Source organism: Erpetoichthys calabaricus, chromosome 1 (genome assembly GCF_900747795.2).
Source record: "Erpetoichthys calabaricus chromosome 1, fErpCal1.3, whole genome shotgun sequence".
Taxonomy (NCBI): Eukaryota; Metazoa; Chordata; class Cladistia; order Polypteriformes; family Polypteridae; genus Erpetoichthys; species Erpetoichthys calabaricus.
This window is the reverse complement of record NC_041394.2, coordinates 99,507,385-99,532,814: the sequence shown is the minus strand read 5'-3', so window position 1 is coordinate 99,532,814 and position 25,430 is coordinate 99,507,385. Positions and strand designations below refer to the sequence as shown.

Below are 25,430 nucleotides of genomic sequence, written 5' to 3'. Positions count from 1 at the left end.
GGTGGAAAAGTAGCCTTTTAATTTGCCAGTGAATAAAGCTGTGCCAAAAGGTTCAATTCTGGATGCAATATATAATGCTATTGCTTCACCTAAATATATTTTTAGCAGATGATACAGTTAGTTACTCTTCTTAAAACTCTGTTTAATTAATTTCAAATAAATGACACTTGTGCATTTAGATTTAAGCACTACAAAACTATTCAATGATTTGCCATGGATCAGGCCAGCTATTGTTTTATTCCTTCCTTATGTCTATGTATGGGCTCATGGGTGACACTTCAGATTTCATAAATTTGAATCTTGCACAAATATTCCCAAGCAGCATAAAGCATAAAGCTATACAAGATCTGGAAATGAATGTAGTAAATATGTAGATTGCAATAAACACACACAAAAAACCCATGTACAGAATACAGATTTTAATGCTGATGCAGATATGTGTGTTTATAACCATAATACTGCTTTAATTTACACTCTACATTTCGGCGAGTAAGCACATATAGCATTTCCACCAAGTCCATCAGTCAGCAAACTTTAGATATTTTTGGTATTTATTTATCATTGGCAGTTTAACACATGGCAAAGCATTTGTGGTTTGGTCTTGAGCAACCTTGAGAGCGAATATTAAAGTAGAAGTTTCTGATATAGAAAAGCAAGTAAGACTAATTCCAATGAAGACAGTTTTTACTCCAAATATTGTGTATAAAGAGGTATTTTCTGCTTAAATATGTTATTTAATTCAAAAAGGAGTTATGTAAGCATACAAGTATATATACAACAAGCATATAAACTTACAAGTTACATTTATACTCAGAGGCATGTAAGTGTTCAGGTTATTGATCAATTTTCTCATCCTCCTTTTGTGCTTACAGCCATGAGTGCTATGCACCTGTCTAATATTGCAGCTTTCTTTGCTGTTACGGTTAGTCTTTATTATGGAGCTAGAGAAAGACGACATGTTGCATGTTCTCTAGAGTCTAACATTACAAAGACAAATGGCTTTCCTTAGAGCAGCATGTAATAATTTGTTTGATTCAGTGAATGACGATAAATTACTTTACCAAACTCGGATATAGGCTAAAAATCAGAAAAGAAGGTTGTTATTATTGAGACTTCACACCTGGTAAACAGCACCATTCCATTTTGAACTACATTGAATAATATGTAGTTGTTTTCTTACAGTTACAGATCCATGTCGCACTTAATATTTAGATGTATTGCTACTTTTGTCAAAGTGGGCTTCTTTAAATATAAAAGTAGAGCAGGTTTTTACTCAATGATGCATTGAAGGCTCGGGCTAGAGTTTATCAGTCTTAGTTTCTAATGGTGGCACCTTAGTGAGCAGGTTGGGTCTGTTCAGTCACCTCATTTGTAATCCTGCTGGATTCTCTCGGTCTCTGTCGCTGACTGCATTGTCTAAGCAAGCCTGCCAATAAGGCGGTGCCTTCTTAGTCTGAAGGTTTGAAGGCATTTGTATCATCAGATCATATGTCAAAGTCCAATAAGGTCTAACCATCATGTGAAAAGCATTTAATAGCACACATGAGTCAGCAAAGTAAGAAAAATGATAGAATTAATAATTAAAATGCACCATTGTGCAGCCAAAGTACATACTTATGGCACCACCTTTAAAAGTGCCTTTTACAACACACACTGTCGCAAAGACACTACAATCCAAACAACATGATAACAATGTCTAAGAGAAGGTAGGCCATACACACCATAAACCACAAGGACAGAATACTACAACAGTACAAATACATTGGTGGACTATAGTAATGCATGTAGGCATTTAACAAATATTAGCTGCTCATGCAGTTGTCTTTATTTTATATAGCACATTTTATAGAGAGCGTCGTCACACAGTGTTTTACAATTCAAAGAACATTAAATTTGAAGATAAAAAAGGTAGCCTCCATTCCTGCTTTTAGGTTAGTACCTAAAATGCTGGTCAGTTGTGGAGTTCAGCGTTAGATTCGGTTGACTCTGAGACATGAAGGGCGCAGCAACTGCTAGAAGGAAACTCACATTATAGCAAGCCATTTTAGCTTTTATTCCATTATCTTGGTATCAAAAGTAAAATTGCTGATATTGTACATTTTCTAAATTTGATATTACTTGTGAAATGTAGTGGCAATTAGAATTTTGATATCATCATTTTTAAATTAAAATTTGCTATCAGGATCAAACTTAATGTGAAACAGAATCTTTGAAGTGTGCTTGATGGACATGTGCTATGACCTATTGTAGGGAAGTATGCTTTTTTCTGTTGTGTTTTAGTTAAAGGTGCAGATTCAGTTCATATTGAACATGGGCTAGCAAGCAGATGTACTTAATATATACTTGAAGAAAGATTACACTTTTTTCTTTCAGCTATTAGTCTTTATAAATAAAGTACCATTTTATTGTAATGGCTGTGTTTTATTGCGCGAAACTGCATGGTTCTGACATTCTGAACATTAACTCATGATTGAGATGGCAGCTGTTGTGTCAACTCATGAAATACTAAGATTGTAGTTTTTATAATTTGTAAAAAAAATAGTGTGCTGGGTGTCAAATGTGCATATAAATTCTGTAACAGATTTGCATATCACTTGCTGCCAATAGGCTCCAGCTCCCCATTACTCCAAAACAGGGTTAAATGATCTGTAAATTAATAGATTAGATAGAAAAATAATTTTTATTAACAACTAGCCATCCCCCATGGCTCTACCCACATAGTAGTGAAACAGGACAAAGTATAAAAAAATCAATAAACAAAACAGGAATCGCTAGCTAAGTGGAATCAAGGTACACCCCAAAACACAGAGCTACAGCGACTCGAACAGAGGCTGGTGTGTGAGTGAGGAGGGCACCGCCCAGCTTCCCACTCCTGACGTCACGCTTCCCCCTCCCCTCAGCCTGCAGCCTCTATGTTGGATTCACATGAATAAATTGCTCCTGCAAGCGAACTATGATACTTAGCGCAATGAGAGAAGTCCCAAAATCATCCAGAATGTTTAAGCAAATTATAGAAAAAAACCTGATCTAAATCCGTTAAGTAGTTCTCTCATGAAAAGTGGACAGACATACAGACAGACCTACAGACGGACGCTGGATTTCATATATATAGAGATGCTTTTGATCATCACAGTCCTGCAGCTTGTTTTGATCTGATGTTGCATTTCATGTAATAAATGCAGCAAGATACCCTTATTCACACATTTTACTTCAAGTTTAACATCATAAACTGCTTAATTATATTCTTAAAGTATTAACAATTTATCTGGGCAGAGAGTTAATGTTGTATATATAAAAATAACTTTAAAAAAAGCTGTGCTGGAATATGAGGCTTTAATATAATTGGTTGACACAAATGTCCACCATGCAAACTTTCTAGAATCTGAACAGCTAGATATTAAAAATTGAAAAACTCAATTTTAAATTTCAAAAAACTGATTTAAAATTTGAAATTGTGATGAATAAGGGGTGTGGGCTGGAGCTGGTTAGATAATGTAGGAAGCTGTCACAGTACAACATAGTATAATGTACCCGGGGACAATGAATTTGAGGTAGGAAACTGAAGAATGGATGGGTCGTAAAGTACTGGTTACGATTTAAATTAATATGTAATCTGCTCCCAAAAGTCTGAGTGCTTTTCAAGATTTGTTAGGTGATTCATTTCAGGCATGTACAAATAGAGCAAGAATAAAAAATTCAGAATAAAGTGTTGCATATGAAGACCTGATGTAAAATGCAATTATGAAGAGGTGGATTTAAATACTCAGTGGGTGAATATTAATACTTTGTGACATGCAGCAAATTCAGAAAGTATTCAGACCCCTTCACTTTTGCACACTTTATTGTGTTATAGATTTAATTTTAAACTGATAAATTTGCCATTTTTGCCCATTAATCTGCACTCAATAACCCATAATAACAAAGTGAATGAACATATTTCCAAAAAGGTCTGCACATTTGTAAAAATAAATTGAAATTTCTCTTTCATGTATGTATTGAGATCTTTTTCAGTATTTTGAAGAAGCTGCTTTGGCAGCTTTGAGTCTTCTTGGGTAAGTCTCTACAAACTTCGCTGACCTGGATTTAGGCAGTTTATCCCATTCTCATTTGGCAGATCCTCTCAGGCTCCTTTAGACTGGATAAGAAGCATCTGTAAACTGTCATCTTCAGGTCTCTCCATGGATGTTTGGTGGGATTTAAGTATCGAAGCCACTTCATCATTGTCTTGGATGTATGCTTTGGGTCTTTGTTGTGCTGAATGGCGACCATCACCCCAGTTTGAGGTCACGTGCACCCTGGAGAAGGCTTTCTTTAAGGACCTCTCTATGGGTTTGGCTGCATTTATCCTTCCCTCAATTTCAACTAGTCTCCCTCTCCCTGCTGCAAAGAATCACCCCAGAGCATGATGCTGCCACCACCATGCTTCACCATAGGGATGATATCGAGCAGCTGTTGAACAGTGCCTGGTCTTCACCAGACATAGTGCCTGCAGTTCTGCCGAAAGATAATCTTTTTCCTCCATTTAACTGTCATAGGCCTTTTACTCAAGAATGGGTTTTGTCTAACCACTCTACTATAAATGCTTGATTGATAGAGTAATCTCAGCAAAGAACGTCTGAAGCTCTGTTAGAGTGACTATTGGATTCTTGGTCTCCTGCCTCACAGTTACTCTAGGAAGAGTCCTGGTGCTTCTAGACTTCTTTTGATTTATAATTATTGAGGCCAAAGTGCTCCTCAAAAGCTTTTAAAATGGTTTTATATCCTTGCTCTGATCAAGGCCTCACCACACTTTGATTGCAGAGTTCTACAGAGAGTTCCTTGGCTTGGTTTTTGTCCTGACATGCAGTGTAAATTGTTGGACCTTATATGCACTGGTGTGTGCCTTTCTAAGCTATGTCCAATCAATTCAGTTTGGCACAAGTGGACTCCAATCAAGTTCTAGACACATATCAAGGATAGTTAAAGCAAACAGGTTGCATCTGACCACAACTTGGAGTGCCATAGCACTGAACATTTACACAAATGAGAGATTTTAGTTTTTGATTTTTCAATAAACAAATCCTTCTCATACTCATTGTGGGTTATTGAGTATAAACGGATGGGCAAAAAATGGCAAATGTATCCTTTTAAAACTAAACCTACAACACAAGAAAGTGTCCAGAAAATTAAGGGGTCTACTTCCTGAATCTACTGAAATGTGCCTCATAGACTGACTTAGACAATGACATCGAGACACATGGAGCCCTCAAGTGACATGAGTGATCACTGATAGCTGCACATTGAGGCTTTGGAACAGCAAGGAGAGGCCGACTACTGAGTGCTTAAAGTAAATAGAAGTGGGTTTTGGTAAGTATGTCTACACTAAGATGCCTCTGAGTAACTGCAAACTGAGGCAAGTTAAAATGAATAATTTTTATTGTCCCTGTGGTGTCCCTTTTAAATAAATGACCCATTCATTAGAGTAAGGTTGTTAGGATGTGATTAAAGAAAAAGTCTCATTGCTGGCAGTCTGCCTGAACAGAAATCAGTCTACCGTAAAGCTTCTGTGCCCCCCTCCCCACCTAAAGCCAGTTTTCTGCCACTTTTAGACTTTTCTCAAAGTGAAATCTCCTCATTTGTTGTGCTAATTAAAACCAGCTGGGTCCTGCTAGTGTGTGACATTTTTGTTTTCTGCCACTTGTGTGCACGTCATCTGACACGATAAAAGACTTGACAGATGCCAGGTCTGCCGATATGCTGCTGATGCTTATGTTGCATGCCTCAGTCATCCAAAATGAGAAAAACAAATGACCCTTTTTGGGAGAAAGAAAGGAATGCCATCACACATTTCAGTGCATTAAATATGCTTCAGGTCAATATAGAGCCTCTCACCTGCTGGAGGCCATGGTTGTTCTTAGTGCCTGATTAGAGTTCCTGTTGTGAAAGGAGCAATCGAGAAAAAGATGTTAAAAATAAGCTTATAAGAACATAGGAATGTGATATCTCTGAGAACAGCAGTATAGCTTCATGGGTAACAAAATTGACTGTAACATTTCATACACTCAGGTTGCCTGTTTTCCAGTTTAACAGTCATTCACTAATTGTAACTGACGTATAAAAACTCCACATGCGTTTTGTGTGTGGTTAAAGGCCCACAAAGATCTATAAAGGAACCTAAGATGATTTCGAAGTGTTGTTTGTGAACTCTAATAGGCCTGCTCGGGGGCTCAACATAACTGTGCTCTGTGCAGTCACCAAACATTAGGTCCGTTGAATAATACGTGCAGGCAGATAGCAATTGTTACATTTCAAAGAAAGATTGTACAACTGGAATTTGTTCTGCATGGGATTAGCTAAAGCTGATCTGAGGAGATTACTTTTACCATGCAAACATTTTAACCTCTGGGTCATAGTGATAGAAGAATCTGTGCATCTAAACTTCCGATAAATTAGAAAATGTCACTGGCTGGAGTCAGGTGTTGATATACTCAGGCAGCAGGGTCGCCAATTTGAAGAAAGGCTACGGTTTTCCAATAATGCTCTGCTTCAGCTCTGGTTTACCTAATGACACATCTGACACGAGCACTGTGGGAGAATTATTAATTCATTGGCCTCAGGCAGCTGAAGCGATTTGTATGATTTTCTGTAATTACAGCACTAAAAAATAATGGCGTGAAGCTTTCAGCAGGTATTAATTTGCCACCTGTGATTCTGACTGGCCTGCATAAGCTGCTTTGTTTTCTTTAGGTTTCTATTTTGTCTTACGTTGCAGCTGCCTTTTGTTGTACATTGAATTGTTTCCTCTACCTAGTCTTATTAAGATGTCAGTCAGTTGAGAGGAATATGATATAGTGCTTTTCTTTGGCAATTTCTTGTATTCAGATAAGATAAATAAGAATTTCTACATTTGCCCAATGTATGTATGAGTGTGCCCTCTTATAAAATGTGCCATTCAGGTTTGGTTCCTGCCTTGTAGCAGATGATGCTGGATAGACTATGGCTTGTACTGGTCCTCTATACGGGGTCAGAGAATAAATGTATTCATTGACCTTTCATAAATGACATGTTCTCAGAGCATTATGCATCTGTTTTTATAATCCATCGATCTTCTTGATTTTGAACTCATTTTTACTAGAATTGGTTCCTAGCAGCATGGAGGTAGGGTTCAATCCTAGGCAGAGTTGACAGATGGCAGAGAACAATGTTGTGAACATCCCCCAAAAGATAATGAAACCATAGGAGCCAAAATACAAAAGAAATAAAAGTTAAATTTTTCCAAATAGAAATAACAGATGATTATATAATGGAGTGTTCAAGACAAAGCAGGGTAAAGCAAAAAGCACCTGCTTTTACACTGGTTAGTAATCTGTCAAACCTGTGGGGCGTAATGATCCTCCCACCAACACAGTTTTCCACAATAATCTTAATACATCTGTCAGACACGTTGTGTGCCTCTTTTACCACAGCTCTGGCCTCTCTCTGTCTCTTCCACCAGTAGGGCTTTTATCAAACCCTATCATTCCTAATCTGAGCTGATCATGTCCCAGTCCAGAGGAGGTTCCTGCTCTATGTCCAATTCTGCTGCCACCTGGGTCAAGACAAGTGACACAAGACTGAAAGTCAAAACATCTCTTAGTAGCTTCTGGTGTCCACACAGCCCAAGAGCTAGTATAAGATATAAAAGGCCTGGACTCAATGGCACGCCTTTAGCTTGAGCACAGTCCCACATGAACACATTTGCCACCTAGTGTCCAAGGGGAGCATTATGAATCCCTCCAGGTCACACCTTTTAAGGAACTATGTCATGCTGGTCTTTTTGTCTGATAGCTATCTGAGTCCCCCCATAAATATCCAGGATACACCAATTTCCTTGTGGAATCCCACATATTACATCGGCGGGGCTGAATGCATAGCCCTTACATGACTCTTTTGAACCAACAGAACCCTAAAAGGCCTCTTCCATTATTTGTTCCCCTCTACTTTGTCACCTCATCACTAAATGGTTTTAATTTATGGGGACCATTCTGTCTCACTCAGTCAATATTTAGGTAATAATCAAAACTGTAGTATATTTTGGAACACCTGGTGGCCATGAAGAAAATGCACTAAATCCACACAGACAGAGCCCATGCTTGAGTCAAGTATTCTGAAGATGTCAGAATGTAACCTATTTTCAGTATAGTGCAGTTCAAAAATTAACTCAAGAGTTTAGAGAAATGTCTGAGTAAATATGAGTAACATACATTTTTTTAAATCAGCTTTTTCCATTCCCAGACACTGGTGATACTGAGCCAAGAAGGGAACTGATTCTGAATGGGGAGTCACTGAATTGTAAAACACACTTCCTCACACATCCTAGCTTGATCAGAATGACCTCAGGCCAATTTAGGTATACAGCCATAGGGAAGAATGAGAAGTTTCCAAAGACTGGGATTGTGTAAAAATTGAACCTGTGTATCTTTTGATTTATACATTAAAAATGTTTCTCTACTACACACAAGGACACTTTAATTTATTTCTACATTTTCCTTATCTGCAAAGAGAAGCACCTAAGTACATATTTCAATTTCATTTAAGCATAGAAATAAGACCACAGTATCTAACCTGTGCCATAATATCCTTTTAACTATCTTAATAATACATTTAACGAAAGAACATTTTGAAGCATGTAGCACTGCTGCAACTTTCTTTGGAAACCAGGGCTCCATCACACAGGCTCTATTTTTATCCTTGATTTTCAAGGTACATGTTCTTTTGCCGCTCTTGTATTTCTCCTTTTAGAAACGTGTTAAGCCTCTTAGTAATTATCAGCTAATCCATTGTGTTTTGTTAATTGCTTGTGTTAAGCAGACTGAAATGTGCTTCAGTAATAACAGTTTTTTTTGTGATACATGACTTTGGAAACGTTTGCTTCCTGAGAAGCTGCAGGCCTGGCATTTGCAGACTGCGTATTTCCAATCTGTGTTTCTTAACTGCCTTCTGTACTGAACAGAGCAATATGAATTTGGCTTTCCTTGTTTTAGTTTGTCAGTCCAAAAAGAAGACTCATTATGACTAATAGACATGTTGCGATATTAAATATGAATAAAGACAAAAAAAATAGTTAATGGTGCCATCACTTTTGTTTAAAAGGAACTATGCTTGTGTTAGGCAGTGGGAGTGCTCAACTGTTGAAGAAAGTTTTAAAAAAGCTTGGAAATTTGTGCCACTTAACACAATCATTTTTAATGGCTCCAATATGGATCTGCTTGTGTTAGGATGGAAAGTACGTGGAGTACGGATAAATGCAGGAAAGAATATTGGAAGAGAGATTGAGGGTGTCATGAACTTAGGAGAACCCAAGCATAAAGTCCCTACAAACTATAGGACAAAACTCCCAGAAGAGAAGGAATCTGTCAGCCTCGGCTTGTACACATAATGGGCAGACAATGATTATTTATAGATAGAATATATTTATTTTGCAAAAACAATACTCTTCTTGACAGAAAGCTGCAAGGAATGCAAAGGGCACAGAAGGAGTTGTCTGAAAGGCAATTCCAAAGCAAACAAGTCCCAAAATCACAAATACAGCAAGGATGGTCAAAAACAAGAGCATTACGTTAACAAACCCAGAAATTCACAAAAATGCACAATGAATCTCCATAATGCGCCAAAACCACCAATCACACTCAAATGAACTGCAAGGGACTGTGGGCTTTCCTCAGTCTTTGTAGGGATGAGTGCAGTCCCTGGATGGAAATGGGCAGGTGGTCACACCTATTGGGGAACCACCCACAGAATACATGGAAAATAGCAGAAGATACACACATAGAAACTAAGTGATCAACAATATTAACATAAACTAAAGAATGAATACTGAACAAAAAAGACATAGCTAATAAAGATGTAAGGGGGATGTGTCACCCTGAATGCTATGATTTCTATATCCTGTCAAACACAACTGTGTGTTTATTCTCTTACAGGGACCATTTCATGGGAATACTAGCATAATGGCAGAGTGGTGAAACAGTTATTCACACAATTTTCATTTCCTAATCTAAAATGAAGGAACAGTCTGGAAGAAGATTGGCGTAACTTTTGTTCCACCTCTTTCTCTGCCCCTTCCACCCAGGAGGAATAAAATGTCATCTCACCAATGCTTGTGGTCAATTGACCAACAGAGAGAATCCCAAGCAGAAAACACTCCTCAGGATTCTCTTTCTTATAAGCAACAGGGGCACTATTGCACACAATCTGTTTTCCCGTATTTTAAGTTCATCTGGCCACTACATTTGCCATTAAGCTGAATGTCTCAGTTGGAGCCCTAAATCTGTTCATGCTTTTGTTTGATTCCTTTCTAAAATCTGTTACTTCTCAAAACGTGTTTCACAGTAAGCAATATCACAATGTCGATGTCTGTAACAACCCATACTATCATCCACATAGTGTTTCCCAACAGGCAGCCTGTTAGCACTCGGGGACAGCAGCCTATTAAAATTTCTGTATTATACCTATCTCAGAAAATTATGTCATATTTTATTTGTCACATACAAATAATACATATAGTACAATGTAGAGTGAAATGCTTACTTTACGGAAGCTTAAGAAAAAAATGATCTATATATATATATATATATATATATATATATATAGTATATGTAAACGAATAAATATAAAAATCAAACAACAACCCCCAAACACACATACTGTAAGAGCATCTGGCTTGGTCAGACCTGCTCAGTTGTCCTGCAGGGTAACATTTAAAGACTTTGACAATCAAAAAGAGAAAGTCCAGCTTATTGTGTCCACAAATCCAACATGATAGTTGAAGTTTGTTTGTTCTAATGTCCCCCTGGTTCAGTCAACAGCTTTCAAGGGTCAGAATGAATAATTTTTCAGAGGGTTGGTAATAAATTTCTGTTCCTGAGTTCATAAACATTAATCAGGATGATTTCATTTATTCCCCTAGGCTGTAACACAAACAAATTCAGTCAGTATTTTAATGACTGGTTAACTCCTTTTAGTTCTAATTGTAATGTCAGCTCTGAGCCCTTTCTTATTTGCAATGGTGATGGACAGGTTGACAGACGAGATTAGACAGGAGTCCCCGTGGACTATGATGTTTGCTGATGACATTGTGATCTGTAGCGAGAGTAGTGAGCAGGTTGAGGAGACCCTGGAGAGGTGGAGATATGCTCTAGAGAGGAGAGGAATGAAGGTCAGTAGGAACAAGACAGAATACATGTGTGTAAATGAGAGGGAAGTCAGTGGGATGGTGAGGATGCAAGGAGTAGAGTTGGCGAAGGTGGATGAGTTTAAATACTTGGGATCAACAGTACAGAGTAATGGGGATTGTGGAAGAGAGGTGAAAAAGAGAGTGCAGGCAGGGTGGAATGGGTGGAGAAGAGTGTCAGGAGTGATTTGTGACAGACGGGTATCAGCAAGAGTGAAAGGGAAGGTCTACAGGACGGTCGTGAGACCAGCTATGTTACATTGGTTGGAGATGGTGGCATTGACCAGAAAGCAAGAGACAGAGCTGGAGGTAGCAGAGTTAAAGATGCTAAGATTTTCATTGAGTGTGACAAGGATGGATAGGCTTAGAAATGAGTACATTAGAGGGTCAGCTCAAGTTAGACAGTTGGGAGACAAAGTCAGAGAGGCGAGATTGCGTTGGTTTGGACATGTGCAGAAGAGAGATGCTGGGTATATTGGGAGAAGGATGCTAAGGATAGAGCTGCCAGGGAAGAGGAAAAGAGGAAGGCCTAAGCGAAGGTTTATGGATGTGGTGAGAGAGGACATGCAGGTGATGGGAGTAACAGAGCAAGATGCAGAGGACAGAAAGATATGGAAGAAGATGATCCGCTGTGGCAACCCCTAACAGGAGCAGCCGAAAGAAGAAGTTCTAATTGCAATGTGCTCACCTTTTCACCATTGCTTATTCACTCATTTCCAGTCCCCCTCTGCCTTTTCCACTCTGTCTGATTGTATTAGGGGAAAACAATCCAGAATTAAAATTGCATCTAAAATAAGAAGTGTAAGCTGGTTCTCAGCAATGCCATAGTACCTGAACTTATGACTTGCAATGACATGTTAAAATTAAATAATTGAACAATCCACGTTTGTGCAGACAGGCCAAGTTCTGAGTACTTTCCACTTTCCTTGCTCTGTATCCTTTCCATCTTTGAATGATCTGCTCTTGCTATAAGCTGCAACGGTGGTCACAGTGCTACCAGCTGAGTACGGGGGCATTTAATATATACCACTTAACATTCTTAGAGTGTCTTACAATCTTTAATGTCACATATCTTTGATTTTAAAATTTGTTTAAGATTAATAGTAACAAGCCAGAGGCCAAGTCTTAATCTTAATGATAATAATAATTAAATAAATTAATTGATATAATTATAGAAAAAAATCCTATTAAAAAAGAGAGAGCTTCTGTAAAAGGTAGCCACCAGCTAAAATGTAATATCTTAATTGAAATTAATAAAGGTTCTTTGCTAAATTTTATTTAAAGTATAATGCTGTTATTTTGAAGTTTAATCAGTGTTTGAATGGTCAGGAACACGGTCCTGCTACTTCTAAAATTTTAGTTTAAGTGTTCCCTCATTTCTAATGCCATCCCTTTACTTTCTAATCATCAATGGTATATGTCAAGTGCTGGTCACATACAGTACCTTTAGGTTTTTAAGATTAACTGTTTTTTTTTTAGTGTGTCAAATCCATGGAGGATACATAAGACAAAATCAACCTTTAAATAGCACATTAATTCACAGATTGTCGATTTTTCATAATATGGAAGCCTTAGATGGTTCAGACTGGTCAATTTAATATATGGGATGGATATTTCGTTAATTGTATAGAACTGTTCAGTATGTCTGTAGCAATATACTGTATGTTTCTGCATGCATATGGAAGCATGCATTCGTGGTTGAAAAAGTAAAACAGGGCAGAAGAAGATGGTAGTGGCCAGCTCCATTATTATCACAAACCCCAGGAATCCCATATCACACCCTGTCTCGATTCATCATAGTAGGGATGCACAAAATTCTGAAAACCATAACAAAGATGACACCAAGTCTGAGCAGCATGATCATCCAAAATATCGGATAAAGGAGTACTTTGATCATTTTAGATAAAGCTACTAGTTCATAATGGTAAAACTGGCATGCAGCATATGTAAGTCAATGAATATGAAACACTGACTTAAGCTGTCAAATGAAAGAAGCGGGTGTACTGTCTGTTGTTGTAGTCTGGACAGAGCTAGTCAGCTATGCTTAGGTAGAAAGAAGGTAAGTATTCATGAAGAATCAAAGTCACAAAAAAGCCTTAAAAATTCTCCATGAAAGAAAAAAAAAACAAAAATACATCTTACACAACTCTGATAATCTTCGGTATGCTTTTTGTACTTTTGACATAACCTGGATTATTGGCTCATTTTGTTTAGAGGTCTAAAACTCTAGATGTGAGGGTTGTGTATTTTACATTACACTTTTCCATTACAGCTCACACTAATACAAATTCACATGTAAATCTGAGCCTATAATGTTGCATGAATCAATGCACATACATGTTTTTAAATTTGTGTTTTTTCTTAAATGAGGAGAATTATAGATTGTTCAAATTGCTTTACACATAAAAAAGTACAAGGTGATCTCTGAGCCAGGGTCTGAACCACTTGTGCTTTCATGTGCTATAGGAGATGTGGGAAATACAAATTTTTCATTAGGAAATTTTATGTGAATGCCCTTCCAAGTAGTAGTTGCAAGTGGAAGAATTTTGAGCATTGTCTGCTTAGCTTGTAATATAAACCTGATCTCTCACCGCATTTTGTTATCCATCAGTCTGTTCATCTTCCAAAGCTGCTTGTCCAGAGAAGGGTCATGATGCAGCTGGAGCCAACCCCAGCTAAAATATAAGAATATCAATTTGCTTAGCCAGAAGTGGAATTTTGCAGCCATGAGGCAATGAACTAGCAGTCTATTGTTTTTCCATTACAGTACCTTATATTTTCACAAAAAAGTTTGAGATTTAGAGAAGTCAACCAGCAAATTAAAGGTGGCCTTGTGTTCCTTGCAAAAACTCAAATTGGATGTGCATTTGAGCAGAATGAAATAAGATGGGGAGAACATCGCGGAAACTTTGATAAGACATGAACACAGGGTAAGGGCAATGCTTTACTGGGCTGGACAGTGAGCAGAGTATGACTATACACGATTACAATGCACAGTTAAGCCACAGCCACAGCCATATTAAATATTATTTCACCTCTCCCTGATAAATTACCAGCTTTTTATTTCACATACCACTTTAAGTATCTGCAGAGAGATTGCATGGTACTTTCCATTTGTTAACAGGAGTATTCAGTTAGGCAGAGCCAGGGCTTGAATTGTCTGCCTTGTGGTTTAAAGTCCTGTACTGGAGCCATTAAGAGAAATTGTTTAATGACATGGCTTTTTAGTGTTTTAATTCTGCCACATCAGGTCATTCTTATATTGTAGAATTTTCTTTTCCAAGAATGTCATCCACTGCGGTGGGCTAGTGCCCTGCCCGGGGTTTGTTTCCTACCTTGCGCCCTGTGTTGGCTGGGATTGGCTCCAGCAGACCCCCGTGACCCTGTAGTTAGGATATAGCAGGTTGGATAATGGATGGATGGATGGATGGAAGAATATTATCCAGTTGATTTATTTAATGGAGCAGAGTAGCCATTCTCATTCCTTCCCTTGTCTTCTCTTCCATTTCTGTCCCAATATCTTGCTAAAACAGGTACTTCATGATGAGCACATACAAGTGCACATTGGACCACGTTAGAAGGTGAACTGCCAGCTGCTTGGTCATTTGCATCTCATTGTTAATTGGCAGCTGGTTAATAAAGCTAGAAGCAATTAAAAACTGAAAACAGCTGTTGAAGAATAAAAGAAGCAATTGTGGACTAGAAATTTTAATGAGTGAATGAACTTAAAGTAAAATGCAATAATGTTGTTTTATCAATAATTGCTTCAGCTGCAATAATTGTCTTCAAATTAAGACATTGGACTGGAACAAAAAAAACTGTAGCAAGTACGGCCCTGCAGGACCAAGCACTTAAGATGACATTTTGCCTCAAAGCCATTCCTTTTTTGGCCATTGGAGAGGTCCACCTCCCCCACACTCTTTCTGCCTTCCGCACATGGCTTTGTAAAGATGCCAAAGGCCTTTGAGCTGTTTTTTTGCCCCAAAGTCTTGGCTGAAGAGACTCATGAATTAGGACAGATGTACAGTAAAATGAATGGGATGTTGATATGCATCCTTTTTGACATAAGAGCTCTTTTTGACACTTAGTTAGGACCAACATTGATATTCAGACCATTTTCATGTATGCTCATTGTATTTTTTATAATCTGTAAAGTGGCCTAAAATGCAGTAAAAATCTTAGTTTTCCTGCTGTTAAGTGTTAATTGCATGTTGACATTATGGTTAAAAAGGGTCTGCCTTATACCAGCATAAGTCCACTTTACCTTCGTTAGCTCTCCTTCTTCATATTTAGAGAAGGTGGAACAAATCAACGTTGTGTACCTTTGGCACTTTATTGTGATATTCCTCCGTTAGAAGTCAAGCATTGATGTGTTTCAAAATAAAAACAATGGATAGCATTACTGAATGTATTTAATATTAAAATAAGAATAAATTGTGCTAACATTTTCGTTACAAGGATGCCACAGGAGGAAGTAGAATGGGCATGAACGACATGTTTGAATTTGATGGAGTGTAGTGTACAAGTATAAGCAATGGGTATCAAAATATTTTGGAATATTGAAAAAAGTTTTTAATGAACCTACATGTTAAAAAGAATCAATATTTATGTTATGTGAAGAAAAATAGGTTTGCTTTTTTCTAAGCGTAGTTGTTTCTCAAACTAAGTTCTTTCAATGAGAAGACAATATTCTCCAGTTAAATCCATTTTATATATCTTCTTCTCCTGTTCTTGTGGTAGGTTGTTGAAGTTCATCCTGGTAGCAGACATTACAGAATACATCCACTTACACTCCCACACTCTCAAAATGGCTCAATTTATTCAACCTACCTGGATGACTTTGGAATGTGGAAAGAGACAGCGGCCTCCAGAGGAAACTCCTCAACCATGGGCCAGCTCCACACATAAGACAGCACAGACTAGAACCAGAATGGAATTCTAGCTCTGCAACACCATTTCACCCACCATCAATACCTATGATAGCTTTCACCTCCTACCAAAGAATTTGAATGAGCTCAGTTTCTAAAGAAGCAAAGTGATTTTGCTTTAAGTCAGAACAGTTGTATTCATACTGTATGTTACACAGTAGCTGAAACAGCTGTGCTTCAGATAGCTTATTTTCTTCATTGTATTTTTTTCTTGTAAAGGAAAGGAAGAGATGACCTGGGATAAAAAGCAAGCCTTATGTGTCAGGAGTGGGCATGACTTCTTGAATTTTGCCCCTGTCAATGTCTGCTGTTATGCACCATTATTCAGGAACAGTCATGTAATGAGGAGGCAAGGCAAATCAAAGAGAAAGCCTAAGTGGTGGTCTTCATCCTAGCATTGTTCTCATTTGTCATTGTAAAAGCCCCTAGTTTAGTACTCTGAAATTTTTGGATATTTTTTTGTCTGTAAGTAGTAATAATTCAAAAGTCTGTTCACTCTCTGGTCCTCATCTCCATCTTCTCTCTCATACAGTATACTCATCATAAGCTTGTCGCTGGTCTAGTGGTCATGGTGTGTAACTTAATATTGGTATTATTAACACATTGAAGGAGAAAAAAGTACTGTACACACAAAGAGGTGGTATGAAGTTAGAATTGACCAGGAGAGAACATATTTAAGGGAGCAAGCAAAATCATGGTCTGAGATCAGGCAAGGGCTTAGACATTAGAAAAGGCTGAGAATGCCTAAAAGACAAAACCAAAAGGTCAAAAGGGCAGAAAATGAAAAACAAAATCTAGCCAAATAAGAGTTCAAAGATGGCAGATGATTTGTTTAGAATTATCCAAAGGCTTAGATGCCTGTGTTAGTGTGTCACCATCTTTTGTAGCAGTCACATGATGACGTCAAGTTTGACATCACATGAGTGACAATGGGCATTGTTGCTCTACACAGCACGCTAGAGCCATACAAAGCAAGTGGAAAATGCTGTCTGTGATAAAAACGCATTCTAAAACGGCACTCCAATAATGTCATCATAATAAAGCTAAAAATAATCAACTAAAAAGCCTAAAATAATTTTGTTTTTAACTGGAAAAAAGGCAAGAATCATGAGAGTGGGCATGACGTGTGATGTTTTCATGCGGCCCTTATAAAAGAGCAGCACACATACTCTCGCAACCACGATTTGATTTGAGCAACAAAAAAAACAAACAAACATAATAATAGAGTAGAATAGGATATTTACCAGTGTTAGAAACTTTTGCTTTGTTATTTTGGCTCTAAAAGTTGACTTTTGTTTTCAAGTGTTATGCCGTGTTTGCAAATTTTTCTTTTTGTTTTTTTGTCCCCTGCCTGACTTCATACTACTTTTCTGATTTGTGAAAGCCCCTTATTTCCTTTTCCATTTTGCTTACTAAAAATATTAACTTTTGCAGATTTGTCATTTTTCCATCTCAGATTTTAAATCTATAAAGCAGCAGGGTATCTTGGCATTACAACTTAAGTAATGTCATAATAGGAGTGAGGGCAGAATTCGATGACAGAGATAAATGGATTGTATATTTTTAATATGGTTTGAATCTGATTAACTTTTATTTATGTACAATGCACTTTTCTGTTGCGTGAGCTGCATGAAGTAATGTCAAAGGCATAGAGAGAGGCACTGCGAAATAACAGTCCTGAAGGTCAACTCTGAGACACTTTTCCAAATGTTTGAGTTTTTTGTTTGTGGCTAAAAGTCTTGGTTTATCTTTAGATAGGAAAGTGGGGATGGCATGAGCCTGACTATACCAGGAAGAACTTTTTGCTTCCTGCTGGACTTCTGTCTTTCCCATGTCAGATATTTGGAGAGTATACGTACTGTATCTCCACCTGGAAGAGAATAATGATCCTTCTACATAATAGCTTATGGAAACTTGGTTCCAGCATTTACTTCTGCAGATTGCTCAAGGTTGATTTAAAAGGAGCATATAGCATATCTATTGAAGACCAGCTTTTTAGCAAAGCCTGTTACCAAATACAAAATCAATCCATTTTTGAAAGCGATTTTCCATTACACTGTAACTCCAGCTTCTCTTGACCAAAGACCATAGATACTAACATTATTGCATTAAAGTTGTACTTTTTTTAGGTGATCTGAGCCTGCACTAAGTGAAGAGCACTATATAAATAAATTAAGTTAAATTGAGTTCAGGGTGTGGAAGTTACTAGATGTCTGGAATACATAAGTATCTTACATTGTAGTACTTTAGGGACCTTCTAATGTCAACTTGATGATATTTTCCAAAGGTTAGGTGAATAGGGATTTACGCACTGTGTTGGGTTAAACGGTCCATTCTCATCAAAATTGTTCTTTGGTCTTTTTCTTCTAATTATTTTAATTAAAGACAACATGGTTGGCAATTAAATCAAATTAGCTTATTAATAACTTGAGACACTAAGGAGGAATGTTAGTGGCTCCCCAGCAATGTAACTTTAAACTGAGAGTTCTTTTTATGCTACTCACAGCAATAGCAGAATGTTTTTTTTCTCATGTTTACTGCTGGCATCTTCTCTATCTATTTTGTAAAAAGCCATGAAAGGTCAGTTTCCCATAATTTACCATTTATGTGAAACCTGCACAAGACGTACCCACACTTTACATTTCAGAGTGGGTTAAAATGAAAATGCTGAGTGGGCCTGCTTCCAGACTTTCCAAATGTGCAGTTGAGAGATCAGCTGCAGGGACTAAAAGCTGCTGTGAGCTTTTTCACACATGAATAGCCAAATTCAATATGCCTATTCAGATTGGCCATTGATTCCGGGGTTGGTGGCAGTACAGTAGCTTTCACAAGTACATTTCTTACTTGCAATACTCTTTTTTTGAACCAGCAATTCATGAGTGTCCATGAGCAGATAAATTTTACTCCTGTGTGTTTAAGCAGTCAGAGGCAATCACGTACAGCAGTGCTTCAGCTTCAGATCAAGCTGCGAGTATCTGAGAGAAAAGTAGTGATTTATGCGTCATCAATGTGGGCTTATTTCCATGAAATGAAAACAAATTTTTTTACTCCCTGTTTGCTATATATAAATCAAAAAGGCAACAGTGTAACCACAGCATTCTAAACTCTGTTCGAGATTTTGCTCTTTGCATGACAGTTTCTTTTTTTAGACTACCTAAACCCATGATTATTGCATTTCAAACATAAATGCTGACACTGCAATGGACTGGCCTGGGTCGGTTCCTGCCTTGAACCAAATGCTGCTCCCATGACCCCTGCTACCATAGTCCTGAATTTGATTAGACAGGTCCGACAATGTTATGTTATAAATGCAAACATTTTAAAAGGGTAAATTTATTATTTACTTGTTATTTCACTGGCTCTAAACATAACATAATGGCTCAAACTGAAGTGCAGTTTTATTTTAATGCTGCTTCTCACAATTCTTAAATCCTGGTTTCAGGTCCTGGTCTGACCATTTTTTGCGTGGAGTTCTACATACACCACAAGAACATTTTTCAGGAACCAGGAATTTTTTAGGAACTTTTGTAGCATTTGCATGACAGGGAAAAATATGTTTTTAGCTCCTACTCCAGTGCTTGTGCTTTTTGTTTAAGCAGGAACTATCGTAGGTGGAGCTCAGGCAATAAATTGTGCTGAATGGTTGACCACAAGCATTGGCGCCATCTTACAAAAATGTTAGTTAGTTTGGACTTTGGAGAGTTATTGGCGAAGATGGAGTGCTGCACTTCACACCGCATTACTCTTTCATACCCAACTTCCTTGTACGCAGCAGCATGCATCACATTGGAGCAATAAATCCTGAATGCACTTCACTTCGCACCACTCTTCTTTGCACATCAACGGGAACGCAGCATACAAAAGTGGCCAGGGATCACAAGTTTCCCAGGGCCTGCATCGTACCGGAACTCATTGTTTCCTGAAAACAAATTTCCTGCGGTGGGAAAACTCCTTTTCTTTCCATAATTTTTTTTTGTTGATCATTTTCTTTACAGCCCACTATTTCTAACTCCCAGTGAGCATGAGCTTTAATTGAATGTGTAATCCGTGTTTTGCTATTATTGCAAACTTTGGTACTTTTCTGATCAATAGTCAGTGATTTATGGAAACTTGTTTACTTTATTATAATGCCTTATCAGGATAGTATGGATAGTATCTGATAGTAACAGCATATCTGGTGCCATCTTACAAATCTGTTAGTAGTTTGAACTTTGGAGAGTGATAATGCAGCCCCAAATTTCGCATATTTCATAGCCGCCTCCTTGGTGGAGGCAATAATCTCCCCCGTGAAGTTGCAATTGCTTTGATTTGACTGACTTAACTAAATGAGGTGGCTGGGGAGCAAGCTCATGTAAAGGTTGACTGCACTTGTCAGCAGGCATCTCTGTGGACTGAGTGGACCTTGGCAGGTGAGCAGCTGAGACATGGTAGGGAAGGAAGCACCATGGCTCGTGTTGAGTTTTTAAAAGGACAGTCCCTGCCAGAGATTTATACTCTGTTTTATTGAAAGATTATTTATTATGGACTTATTAACCTCCGTTTCAACATTTGTTTTTATTATGGATTATTTATGGTTTTAATTATGTTTTGTGGATAAAGACTTTGCATTGCACTGATTTGGACTTCGGATTTGGAAAACTAAAAGCATAAAGCACTTTGCATCATCTCTTGCTGAGTTATGTGTCCCTCATTGTACTGTTTTGTCCCAGTCATGACTATTGATGGTTCTGGGTTCAAGGACATTTTAGCAGCTGGAGTAGCATATAATCCAGTGTAAATTCCAGCCTTGAGCCTGGTGACACTGAAATAGAGTTAGATTCTTCAATAAAATGGTCAACAACAAGTAGTTTATCCAAAATTGCTAACCTAGTAAATCAATGAACTTACATGTATGAAGCACTTTTTATAGCTCTAGGGACCTTGTCTGACTCCCTGGCCCTGGCATTGCCAAAGGAAAGTTTGAATGCCTGTCAGGTATACCAATTTGTACTTACATCCTAAAGATATGGAAATTGGGTTAATTTGTGGCCACAGATTGTCCTGGAATGTGTGAATGTACTTTATAATAGATTAACATCCCATCTACTGTATGTTTGGCTAAAGCTTTGCTGTTATAGATACCCAGAGAAGCTTGGCACCCTGTGACCCTGCAACTTGAGAAATTGGATGTCTGAATGGTGAAAGCACAGACGATAAAATTGATTTTAGCTCATGCAGTTTAGGATGACACAGCAACAACCAGAAACCTATTGTGGCATTTTAATAAATGTAGTCCTGTAGAAAAGATGTGAATATTCAGTTAAGATCTGAAAAGTAGCTGCTGAAGGATCCTTTCTATAACAGATACAGAGCAACACTTCCCAAGAGTGGGTGTCATAGTGTGGAATAAAAAACAGAAAAGGATATGAAACAATTCAGTCAGGTCCAGAACTGAATAGCAATGAGCTATGAATCTCAGGTAGCAAATGGAAAATGATGTACTTTTCATCACTTTCTGCCAGACTTTAAAGGGAATGAGTGTGTCAATAAGGAGACAGATGAACATCTGCTGAAATTCGGGGCCTGGAACTGCTCAAAAGCCATATGCCCCCAGACTGTTGTGTGAGGGTAGGCATCTGTATCGAAAAACAAAAACAAACAACAAAGCAAGGAATTGTGAAATGCCAGGTCTGCAGCTTAACAATCAGGAGCCTGTTTTAATAAAAAGATAATTAACCGTCAGCTTGATCTCCGTGGGTGTGCGTGCTCACGCAGCTGCGGGAGATGAGTGGAGTAATTGGGGTGAGGCGCACCTGCATGTGAAGGTGCGGTCTGTCTCATTTGCTTCATCAGCTTTCTGCAAGGCACGACTGAAGTGCTGCACCCATGGAGGCATGTAATAGAAAAGGAAGAATCATAGGAAAGGAACGGAGGGGAAAATAGAAAGAGAATGGAGGTTAAAGAGGGGGGAGAGACAGAAGCAGGCAGGAAGACAGGAGAGTGCCAGTGCAAGTTAGCAAGAGAGGGTAAGCAGGCAGCCATGAAGAGAGCCCTCAGGGGAGCGTGTGGCCGATGCTGTCTGGCTGTTGAAGTGAATCACTCTGGTTGAGCTGTTGGGAGCTGGAGTAATGCGGTTGTGGTTTGGTTTGCCACATCAGTCTGGGAAGGCAGCAGAAGTTGGTGAGGCTCAAATGGGAGATCTACTTAAGCCATGGACAGTCAGGACCTGAGCCTGGGTTCGGATTGGGACTCCGACCCATGGAAGAAGGTCAGCTGCAACTGTTGGTTTGACATCTCTCTGGGCTGCAAGATCCAAGTTTGGTAAGACGGGGAAACGTCCATTTTAAAGGGGAAGCACCAGGCACTTGATTTTAAAGGACAGATTCCTGCCTGTGAGATTTTAATCTCGTTTTAATGGATTATTTGTTTGATTTTTTACTTCTACAAATGCACTTGGTATTATGGATTATTTATTTATTATGGAACGTTTTGCACTGTAATTTTGGACACTTGATTTGATTGTTTTAATACAAGCACTGGAGCACTTTTGCACCTACCCCTTGCGTTGTGTGCGTCCTCATCTTCTAGGCCTATATCTTGGGTATGTTATTGGTGGTAGCGGGTTCAAGAGGCTCCCTGGAAGGACCCGGTAGCGTGGAGCCAACCCTCACCTTCACAGGAACAGAATGAGAAGAAACACAATAAATACAGAAATGAGAGTAGTAGATCACAGTCTACAATTGTTACTTCCAAGAGGATGATGTTGCATGGCATAAAGCACACATCATCCCTAACTGCTTCCACAATCATGACAATAACTTCAGTTTAGTCCAATGGCTTAAATACTCTCCAGATCTCAATCCAACAAAGAATTTTTGAAATGGGAGGTTCTCAGCATGAATGTGTGTCTGGAAAATGTATGTGAACTGCACGATGCTATGAATCTGCAAAAATCCCTGAAGGGTATTTTTAGGGCCTTGTTTAATCCAGTACAAGAAAGGTGTGCCTGATTAAGTGGCTCCTGTGTCTAAGTAAAACTGAGTAGATTAAAAAATATATATGTTGTCAATTCTTTGTCAGTGATAAGACAAAAAATATACATAACATATTCTAAGACAGTAGTAGTGGATGGCAGTGAGCATTAACTTATTTATGTACTTCTGAGGTCTTAGAGGTGCTGGCACCAAATTCTAAATATCCATCTAACCATCATTTCACTGAACATGCTTATTCCATCACAGAGTCACGGGACTTTTTGAAAATTGCAAAAAAACACCTATTTTTAAAACTTTCAATCTATTACACACTTTTCACTTTTAGCTGCAAGTTTTCACTTAAATTATATTTTAAATTAGTATTTATTATTTATAATAAAGAGCACATTTTCAGTTCATTACTAACTGTAAATTAGCCCAACATGTGTGAATGTTGGTGTGTGCATGAATGTTCTCCGTGATGGACTGACATTTGGTCCACGGTTCGTTCATATCTTGAACTCAATGGATGGAGGGGTCAGTAGATGGACAGGAGAATAACTTGCCTTTTTGGTTATGGAATAACAAGCATAATATAGCATGCAATACTCTGTCTTTGTCAAATTAACATGCTGGTAATTGCATAGTTTATGGTTGTTTTACCCAAGGATTCCATTTCTGTGGCTTATTTCTTAAAAATTGAAATGATTTTCAGATATAAACACCTTTGTTTGTAAATGACTTTGATCATATAATGAAGTTGTTCAGGGATTCTATACACCATGATATCATTGGCAGTGTGCCCATCTCTGCTGGCAGGAGGGGATACCAAGAGGATTCCCTGGTTTCCAAAATGCATGACCTGTTCACACCAGCATATCTATTTATTCCAAGCCTCAGTTGCTTGCCTACAAGACTGCATTCTTTTCTGTGCTGTGGATCTCCTAGAAACCTTTGAGACAGCTTGTATGTTTTAATGCCAACCTGTTTTCCTACCTAAAATTTTTGCTATTGAAATTCTGTAAATTCACTCAGTTACATTTTTAGCACACACATTCTTCAGTTCTCTCCCTAATGTGCTGATGAAGCTCCTTCAGGCTTAACATGCAAATCGAGGCTCAAGACCCATCTATTCTGTTATATTGCTTTTTTGAAAACTGCTTTCATATATTTTATATATAAACCAATCTTATCTTAATATTTTATGCTGCAATGTCTTTTGGGGCTATGAGTGCAAGGCAGAAAACAGCTCTGAGCAGTGTAACAGTTCATTGCAAGGATCATTCACAGACCAATGTTCACACTTACACAGGGGCCATTTTGGAATCACACTTTAAGTGATGAGAATGGAAAACAAGAGTCCCCAGAATAAGACCCACACAAATGCAGGGAGAATGTGCTCATTCTGCATGGACAACTTTCAGGTGTAGAATTCAAGTCATGGATACTGGACCTGAGAAAGCGACAATGCCACATTCATGCCCACCTTGTAATAATGTCCACCATAAAAGCAATTATATATAAGAAAGTTGTGGAAAAATCACAAATCATTTTATATAATCTTAAGGTGACCAGGTACAGTACCTATAGTTCTTAAACTATTATCATAAACTGTTTTCAGGAAGGGAAGTTCATTTTAGGAAACTGGGAGGAAAAAGTCAAATCATTTTTTTTTCTACGTGAGAATCCTATTTTTATGGTAATAATCCATCTCTCCCTCACCGATTATAGTCGTCTGCTATTCTGGACAGTTTTCAGCAAGTATAAGAAAAGTTTTTTGACAGACAAAGTGGATCATATTTTGATCTGAGATACTGTAGATGGGATCTTATTTTTAATATTTCATAGGCATTATATTTCCAGACAGAAGGCACGATCCATACCTGGACTTGGGTGCCAGTCCATTACAGTGCAAACTTGCACACAAACATTTACACCTACTCATAAGGGGTTAAAATATAATCACAAATTAAGTCACCTGCATGTCTTTGCAGTGTGGGAAGAAAATGAAAGAACCCAGAAAGACAAACCATGATAATGAGTGGGCTGGGATTTAAACCCAATTTCAAAGAGCTTGAGGGAGCAGTGCTGACCACTGCACTACAGTGCTACACCAGGAGAATGGTGCTGTGCAGTGGTTAAGGCTTTTGACTTCAAACCATGAGGTTGTGGGTTCAAATCCCACTGCTGACACTGTGTGACCCTGAGCAAGTCACTTCACCTACCTTTGCTCCAATTGTATCTCAATTGTTGTAAGTTGCTTTGCATCAAAGCGTTGGCTGAATAAATAAATGTAAATATAGAGTGCAAAAGAGACTGAAAAATCTTCTATAGCTGTGTGATAAACGTGTTGCTGTA

At 38.2% G+C, this 25,430-nt stretch overlaps 1 protein-coding gene across 2 annotated transcripts in view; it reads left to right on the top strand.

The window, feature by feature from the left end:
- The window catches only part of LOC114653683 (sodium/calcium exchanger 1-like), a 581,045-nt gene that overhangs the window by 23,103 nt on the left and 532,512 nt on the right, over positions 1 to 25,430 (top strand). The gene's annotated exons all lie outside the window — the stretch shown is intronic.